Source organism: Neovison vison, chromosome 7 (assembly GCF_020171115.1).
Source record: "Neovison vison isolate M4711 chromosome 7, ASM_NN_V1, whole genome shotgun sequence".
In the NCBI taxonomy this organism is placed as follows: Eukaryota; Metazoa; Chordata; class Mammalia; order Carnivora; family Mustelidae; genus Neogale; species Neogale vison.
In genome coordinates, this window is record NC_058097.1 from 46,379,686 (window position 1) to 46,389,123 (window position 9,438).

Genomic DNA, 9,438 nt, shown 5'->3' on the forward strand with positions numbered 1-9,438 from the left:
AGAGGAGAGAGAAGCTCTGTGCAAGGAGCAGTGGGTGCAGTGGGGGCTTTTTTTAGTGCGGGAAGGTGAGGAGTTAGGGGGCTCAGGGAAGTTTCCCTCTTCTGGGCACTGTCCCTGGTTGTCAGTAGTTCATTGGTTAGTTCGGGCCTGTGACTCCTTTGAGGTGAGACCCCTGATGGACCTGTCTGGGTTCAGCAAGGGGGTCATTGGGTGCCATTCTCCATGCCTTTGCTCAAGCCCGCTTGCCTCAAAGCAGCCCTTACAGAGACTGTAGGTGATTGAACTGTATATATATCCTCTGTTTTCATGAGATTCGTATTCTGAATTTTTGTTTTCAGACCACAAAAAGAAAAAAAAAAAAAACTAGTGATGGTGTGTCCTTGGGTGTGCCTTGGCACCGAGATCACTTTTTTTTTATCTCTTCTCCCCAAATGCATGTTGGCCATCATCCTCCATGCATGTCCCCCACTGATACAGATCTGCAGGGTCTTCTGTCCAAGGTTTCACTCAACAGTAGTAAGTGATCTCATCATCACACCAGCCGGGCCCTCAAGGTACTGGGAACCTTGCTTTCAGCTTCCTCAGTGATGGCTGTGCTCCTGAGCCACTCACTAGTTTAGTGCAGACTGAGTTCCTGCTCACACCCAGTGCAGTGCCTCTGACCCATGGGGTCTGTGCATCATCAGGAAGACCACAGCTTTTGCACCAAAGACATCTTAGTAATTATTTCTTCATCATCCACTCCCATGCCCCAAGATTTCACATCAGAAACATGTCAAGAATTCTTTCTTGACTATTGGCTCCTCTCTTGCATGCTGACAGTTTGCAGTGGACAAAGAGGGCCATTACTTCCGTATAGTTGATAGAGTTGACTTCTGGGAATGAAAGGAGTGAATATTCTCAACTAGCAGCCCTCTGCCCGATAGGCTTTTCTTTTACTCCACACCCACGTCAGGGAGAAGGAAAGGTAAGGTCTGGTTCTACATGGTGACACTAACTTCCTCTTACTTCTTAGGGACCATCATGAACTCTGTCAATGGCCACTTGATGACTGTGGTATTTATTTCAGGAACTGCTGACATTCAGGGAATTCTCTCAGGAGGAGTGGGGACACCTGACCCACACTCAGCGGCAACTGTACAGGGATGTGATGTTGGAGAACTATGGAATCCTCCTCTTCTTGGGTGAGGAAGTCTCCTTCCATATTTCCCAAACCTGACTGAGGGGTTTGTTCCTTCCTGTGAAGAATGCCTCTTGGGAGATTGACTGGAATCTCTCTGAATGACTGGAATTCGGATCCAAGCAGAAAGGAAAATAAGTAGGGGTTTGTAGATGGAGAGAAAAATCTTCATGATGTTTCTTTTCAGCCTTGGCTTCTCCTTCCTCAAGGTAACATCATCTCTGATGTAGTTGAGTGGCAGTGCTCAACATCTAGTGACAGAGAATGGTGCTGCTCACATCTTAAACTGAAATTTCCCCTGCTTATTACCGTGTCTACTACTTGGAAGTGGAGGTCAGGATGTGAACACTGGAAATGCCTCCTGTGTGTTCTAAAGGGACTGTTGGGGAACAGCTTTGGGAAACCATTTTCTAGAATTCTACAGTGTCCTTTCTTCTTTGCTGAACACAAGCCTGATGGGAAGTTAGAATCCACAGCAATAGTCACTTTTCCTTTTTCCTTGTAAACAGGTCTCACTGTGTCAAAGCCAGAACAGATTAAGAGCAAGAGAAGCAGCTCTGGGATGTGAAGAGAAAGGAAACCGTAGGCTTCCATCCAGGTAAGTGGGAATGAATGATGCAGATGACAGAGGGGAGGTCCAAGTCTGATGGAGGAAGGTAGACCTTAAGCTGTGGTTTGAATCTCTCTTCTTGAATAAAGATTAGTTGGAGACATGCCCAGTTTCTTTTTTCTCTTCCTCCCAGAGGGACCTCTGCTCTCCAACATTATCAAGCTCTTAGATTTCTCTAGGGATTCTCCTTCAGCTCCAGTGATGGTCTGTCATGTCCACCAGGAGGGTCAGGAGACTCTGCTTGGAGAGAGAGCAGAGGGAGAGCTTCTCCAGGTGGGTCAGATGGTTGGAGATTTGCCTTCAGCTTTGGTCAGGATGCAGGGTCCTGGGATCGGGCCCTGCATCAAGGTCCCTGCTTGGTGGGATCCTGTTTCTCCCTCTCCCACTCCCTCTGCTTGTGTTCCCTCTCTCACTGTGTCTATCTCTGTCATATTAATAAATAAAAAGAGAAAAACTGAGACTCAGGAACTTCATCAGATAACAAAGCACCTTCCAAAAATGGACAGTATGTAGTTTTATTTCCCTTCAAAAGTTCTTTTTTAAAAATATTAACTAAGGGCGCCTGGGTGGCTCAGTGGGTTAAGCCGCTGCCTTCAGCTCAGGACATGATCTCAGGGTCCTGGGATCGAGCCCCGCATCAGGCTCTGTGCTCAGCAGGGATCCTGCTTCCTCCTCTCTCTCTCTGCCTGCCTCTCTGCCTACTTGTGATCTCTCTCTGTCAAATAAATAAATAAAATCTTTAAAAAAAATTAATACAGAGGTGCCTCAGTGGCTCAGTGGGTTAAGCTGCTGCCTTTGGCTCATCATGATGTCAGGGTCTTGGGATTGAGTCCCGCATCAGGCTCCTCGCTCAGCAGGGAGCCTACTTCTCTGTCTGCCTCTCCCTGCCACTCTGCCTGCTTGTGCACTCTCTCTCTCTCTCTCTCTCTCTCTGATAAATAAATAAATAAATAAATAAATAAATAAATAAATAAAATCTTTAAATAAAATATTAACTAATACAGAAACTTCCACTCTCTGTTTTCTATTCCTCAGTGGTGGAACAATGTAATGTCTCTATTTATTTCCTAGCCTTCCCACATAAATAATGCTATTGGGGAACTAGAATATCTAGAACTCAGATCCTGTAGCCTTTAATAAAGCCCCAGTCATTACCTAACTCAAAAAATGAGCTTTATGCTTTTTGTCAATAAAGTTATGTGTATATATGTATGTATTTAGATATCATACATACATACTCTGTGATTCCTACTGCTTAATTTCTTTCCTTGGTGAGTGGTCAGTGACTGTTGCACTCTGTCTAGATGAGTTGTCATCAACACAGAATTAATTTCGTCAGGTATTTGTGGGCGAATTTTGATTCTCTCTGCATGAGAGAAAAGACTTTCTGGAATTGAAAGTAGTTTTGAAACATTTTATAGCTCTGTACCGTGTTTTGGTATTAAATAAGAAAGATATATTCTGCCTTTAATTGTAGTATTATACCATGATATGCCTTGGTACCTTCCTCATTAACTTTTGTGTCTTCTGTGAGTATTTTCATTGTGGTTACCTTGAAGATTGCTTAAAACAACTTAGAGGTAAAACTAAGATTTTAAATCTCATACCGTCAATTGCACACAAAACCCTTCATCCCGTCTCCACTCTGCACCCACTTTGTTACCGATATCACAGAATCTGTCTTAGGTCATGTGCCTTACTACCTACATCAAAGATTTTTATACTTTTTTAGAAACAAAATTCTGTAGCAGAAATAAACATCAGGATACCTAATTACAACACTTACAACACTATAGGTTTGTGTAATTATCTAAATATTTATGTTTAGAAGACAGCTTTGTGTCCTCGTGTGGTTGCAGTTTGCAGTTTCTGTGTAGAATTCTTTTCATTTCATCAAGAGCATGTTCCTTTTATGTGTCTCAGAGGACAGGTCTACTGGTAAATTTAGAGCATTTTTACTTGGGAATGTCTTCATTTCTACCACTGTGGAAAACAGTTTTGCCTGATAAAGTATGCTTAGTGGCCATTTTTTATCTTGCAGTACCTGAGTACTCGATGTTGGCGCCAGTCCTGTTGGACCCGCTGAGAATCACAGAGGAGAAGCTTGCAGTCTTTCCCTATTGAATAGATTAGATTTCAGCTTTTCACACATCTATGGCTTCATTAGGTTGAGGAGTTTCCTTCTCTCTCTCCATTGAGTGTTTTTAATGTGACATGTTGTCCACTGTGCCCATATTTGTATTCTGTCTCCCTTAATATGATCATGTCATTTTTGATCTTCATTCTGTTAATGTGGAGTCTTCAAGTTATGGTTTTCTATATGTTGGAGTGCCCTTAATTCCTGGACTGTTTCCTACTTGATGATCTTGTAAAAAGGGAAAATGTGCTGTTGATTCAGATTGCTATTTATTGTGGACTTTGAGGGACTATTTCTCACAGGTAGAGTTTTGCAAACTTCGTCATTTGTAGTGTCTTTGTCTAGTTTGCATGAGCTGGTAATGCTGGTGCCACAGACAGAGTGTTCTGCTAGTTTCCCTGATCGTCACTCCTTGGAAATGTTTGAGGAGATTTGCAGTCCTTTCTTCTTCAGTGTCTGTCTTTACATAAACTGAATTCATCTGGCACACAATTTTTGTTTATTGGGAGTTTTTTCTTTTATTCATCCTTCATTCTGCTTTGTGCTTATAGATCAGTTATTTATTAATTTTTTTGAATGATGGAGTCTAAATTGGTTATACTTTTTTTTTGAAATTCATACTCATCTTTTAGTATGAATTGGTGGGCACTGATTACCCACTGTTGCCTTTATAAGTACTTTTATTCTTACAGTCATTTATACTGTATTTACCTTTACTTCTTCACCTCTCATTTTAGTCAGTCTTTTCTCTATTATTCTTAATTTAGTTCATGGGTTGTCAATGATGTTGATCTTTTCTGACAAATGATTCTTCTCATGGTTGATATATTTCTATTTTTTTGGTACTCTGTTTGGTTCATTTCAGTTTTCTGTTTCAGTTTCCATCATTCTGCTAATTTTGCACTCTTGCGACCCTTTTCCTGATGGTTAGAGATAAAGGAAATTGAATTTTGAGATAGCAAATATGTGTGACCATACCGCAGAATTATATATTAGGATATATGGTCAGCATGTTGTGTGCCATGTTACGTTTCCATGGAGAAATGAGGTCCTGATGAGTCCTTCTCAGCCATCTTTCTGACATTGCCTGATTGACTTGATGCTTCTATATTAGCATTCAAGGGTATATTCTTTTGAATGTAGTAAGTGCAATGATTTTATTTTATTTGAAATCTTTCAGCTATATCCTCATCTGACATGCAGAGTTTCCCCCAAAAGTGCAGCATAGAAGGTTCTTTCCAGAACGGACCAATGCACAGACACAAACATAGTGCTGTTGAGATTTTACACTTATGCACAGACTGGGGCAATGATGGGGACAGTGAAGGGCCTCAACAAAATCCTGGATGATACACCCAAACCAAGGCAATTGCCCTTAATGAGAATCTCACTGCCCCAAATGGTGAAGGATATAAACTACTGTGGAAAACCTCGCTTTTTAAGTGAACTGTTTCGGCAGAGCAGTATGTTTCTGTCAGCACAAGCTCCAACCAGATATTCAAACATAGCTATTTGTGGACAGACCATTTGCAACATCTGAAAAGTAACCTAGTCCATGATGAGAATAATGATTTGAGCCATTTGGAAGATAGGGTTGGCTTGACCTTTCAGCCAGATGTTTCTGATCATCAGAGATTTAGAAATAAAGAGCAAAGTGTTCAGTGGGATCCATTTGAGAGGGACTTCACTGAGGAGTCAACCCTCCAGAATGAGCAGAGGCTTTTCACTGGAGACAGACTTGCTCAGTGCACTGAATCTGAGAAAACATTGAACCAGAGTTCCAGTGTTCACCAGTGTGTCAGGGCTAGGTTTGCAGAGAACCATTATGAATGTGATAAATGTGGGGAAGGCTTTCATCCAAGTTCTAACCTCCGTATACTTAATGGACAGCATTTGGAAGACAGTCTTCATAAATATAATGAATGCTGGAAAGCTCGTAAGCAGTCCTCCAGTGTTGGTGATCATCAGAGAATTCACGAGGGAAAAAAACCCATTCAGATGTAGTAAACCAGGGACCATGATTAGTCAGTCATCAAGCCTAAATATCAATAAGATAATCCCTAGAGGAAATGACACATTTTTAAGGAATGTGGTAAATCCTTGGACTGCCACTCAATACTATCTCAAGATTAGCAAATGCATACTGGAGAAAAAATGAAATATGAAGAAGGTGGTTAAACTTTTAAGGACTGGTCATCAATAAATGGATATAAGCAAATCTGTACTGGAGGGAAATTTTACCAATGTCAAGAATTTGGAAAGTCACTTAACCACAGCTCAAAGCCTACACAACATCGTAGAATTCATACTGGAGAGAAACCTTACCAATGTGAAGAATGTGGGGAAGGCCTTTAAACAGAGCTCAGGGCTGATCCAACATCAGATAATTCATACTGGAGAGAAACCTTATAAATGTCAAGAATGTGTCAAGGCCTTTAGGTGGCCCTAAAACCTTACTCGACATCCCATAATTCATACAGGAGGGAACACTTTACAATATCAAGTATGTGGTAAGACCTTTAACCAGTCTTCAGACCTCACTCAACATCACCAAACTCATAGTGGAGAGAAACATTACCAATGTCAAGAATGTGGTATGGCTTTTATCCAGGCTTCATCCCTTACTCATCATCATAGAATTCACAGTAGAGAGAAAACTTACCGATGTCAAGAATGTGGCAAGTCCTTTAAACAGAGCTCAGTGCTTACCCAACATCATGTAATTCATACCGGAGAAAAACCTTACAAATGTCAAGAATGGGTAAAGGCCTTTATGTCACCCTCAGAGCTTATTAAACATCAAATAATTCATACTGGAGAGAAACCTTACCAATGTAAAGACTGTGGGAAGGCCTTTACATGGCTCTCATCACTTAATAAACTTCACCAAATTCACACTGGAGAGAAATCTTACAAATGTCAAGAATGTGGCAAGGCCTTTGTCCAGTAGGCACATACCTTACTAAACATAGAATTCATAATGGAAAGAAATCTGACAAGTGAATTTAATGTAGCAGAGCTTCTTTTTTTAATTTTAATTTTAATTTTTTTATTTTTATTTTATTTTTTTTAATTTATTTCAGAGCTTCTTTTTTTTAAAGATTTTATTCATTCATTTGACAGACAGAAATCACAAGTAGGCAGAAATCACAAGACAGAGAGGCAGGCAGAGAGAGAAGGGGAAGAAGGCTCCCCACTGAGCAGAGAGCAGGATGCTTGCTCTCTGGGATCATGACCTTAGCCAAAGGCAGAGGCTTTAACCCACTGAGCCACCCAGGTGCCCCTGTGGCAAAGCTTTTAACATACAAACAACCCTCACTGGACACGAGAAAATTCATACTGGAGAAAACCCTGCAAATGTAATGTATATGAGAAAATGCCCAAGGACTGCTCCTCCCTTACTGCATATCCGATTTTATATAGGAGAGTAACTGTACACAGAGAGAGCATGTCTGACCTCTCAAAGGAACTCTCAACTTACTTAACATCCTAGTTACCATATAGGAGCAAAACTGTAAAATGTAAAAAAAATGAACACGACTTTTTTGGAATTCAATCCTTACTCAGTCTCACAAAATGCATACGGGTTTCAAACCCTTGTAACATAATGTGGGTAGATGTTCATTTTAATATACACTGGATATTATGCACCAGAGAGTGCATTCAGGAAAGTAACTCGAATGACATAAATATTTAGAAGACTATTTAATTGCACATTAAATTCCAATAAATGTAACATAAATCAAGTAAAAGGAATACTTTATTCACTCTATTCAGACATTACTCTGTATGAAAATAATGATTACAAGGAAAATTCAAACATTTAGAACATGTATATGGTATTCTGCTTCAACAGATTTAGTGAATGGACTTTTACATATGTATAAGGGATTTCAATATTTTTATGTTTTACATTGACCCTATGTGACTTTGGTGACTAACAATATTCATGTATTTTGCTCTGAAATCTCTCCTGAGAATCCCTTTACTCCTGCTGAATATGGAAGAGCATGTGGCTGATTGTTGCTCCATCAAAGATACCAGATGCCCTGCTACATTAAGTGGATGCACGCGTGCTTAATTTTCTATGGAAGATGTAGGATCGTATAATATAAAACATACAAGGAAAATCTCTGTGGAGATGCTTATGGTCACAACAGTGATATAAGTTACCATGAAGTAGGTGTTCAGGACACATACTACTCCATGTTTTAAACTAAAGAACTTCCTCAATATTAGAAATGCAAGGTTTTACTAATTGTTCTTTAAGAAAAAGGAGGTGGCAAGCAGTACACTACCGAGGCGTCTTTGTAAGCACCATCGATTCATAGTATGACTTGATGTGGTTAAATGAGGAAGTCCTGACAGATGAGAAGCAGAGTAGCTAAGCCTTCCCTACAGTGCCATAGCATTGAACATGCACATTTCTTAGGAATGTATCTCAGTCCTGAAATTTTTGGAAATAGGGACTCCCACATCCTTCCGACAACACACGAATGCTTCTGCACATGTGCATTCTCTATTTTGAATGGTGATGATAGACTGGATTTGAAATGCATAACAGTGTATGTGTGAACTTAATATATTTTCATTAGTAAAACCTAGTGTGTTTTAACATATGGATATGGGTGTGTCATGAATGATGTGTTATCCTACCTCCAGTGTTAATCTCTCTCATTGAAGGTTGCAGGATAATGATGGAATCAATCACCTGTTTGGCACTGGAGTAAAACAATATACCTAGTAATCCATTTTTCCAGTGGTCTGAAGTTTTCAGAGATATGTGACTGTTTAACCCCTAGTCTATGCTATGATTATCTCCTCTTTGTGAATACGATAATATTACAGTGGGTATATTACTGAGGTATGTAACATAGAGATATTGTTGGTGTTTTAGCTCACATACTCCATAATGCTGTTACTTGGTATTGATTTTGTGTAGCTAGTAGTTTTGTCAGGGCCTTACACTGACAGGAGCCCTTCTCAACATGCTGCAGGGTCACAAGTTAGTGGAAGATCTGATAGGATATTTGTACTCTGTCCTTATGACCCACCATCTCTCCTTCCTCTTAATGCTTTCCCTCCCATGTCCCTCAGAGAACACTACCCCTCCCCCAGGACTTCCTAAATCTGTTTTAGTCAGAATGGCATATTCTGCACTTAGACTTGGGACTCTATAGCTCTGCATCATGGCCCCAAATGAAATCATGTGCCCCATATTCTACACTGAGTGTTGTTTTGATGTGTCTATGAAGTACACATGTACATATGACCATGCTATGTGTGTCATAGATACCTCTTAAGAAAGAGAAATCCTATTAGGAGTGGTGTTGTAGCCCAGGGAAGAGACAGAAAATATTTAAGATGAAGAATTAGCATGTAGAAGAGTTGCTAAGTTTCCCAAGTGACTCCCTAGATGTAGAAAAATAACTTCTACTTGTTTTAGATCCTACTTATCTCTAGATCTCCAGTTGTATTCCCCCTCATTTTTCTTTCCATCTACATAGGCAC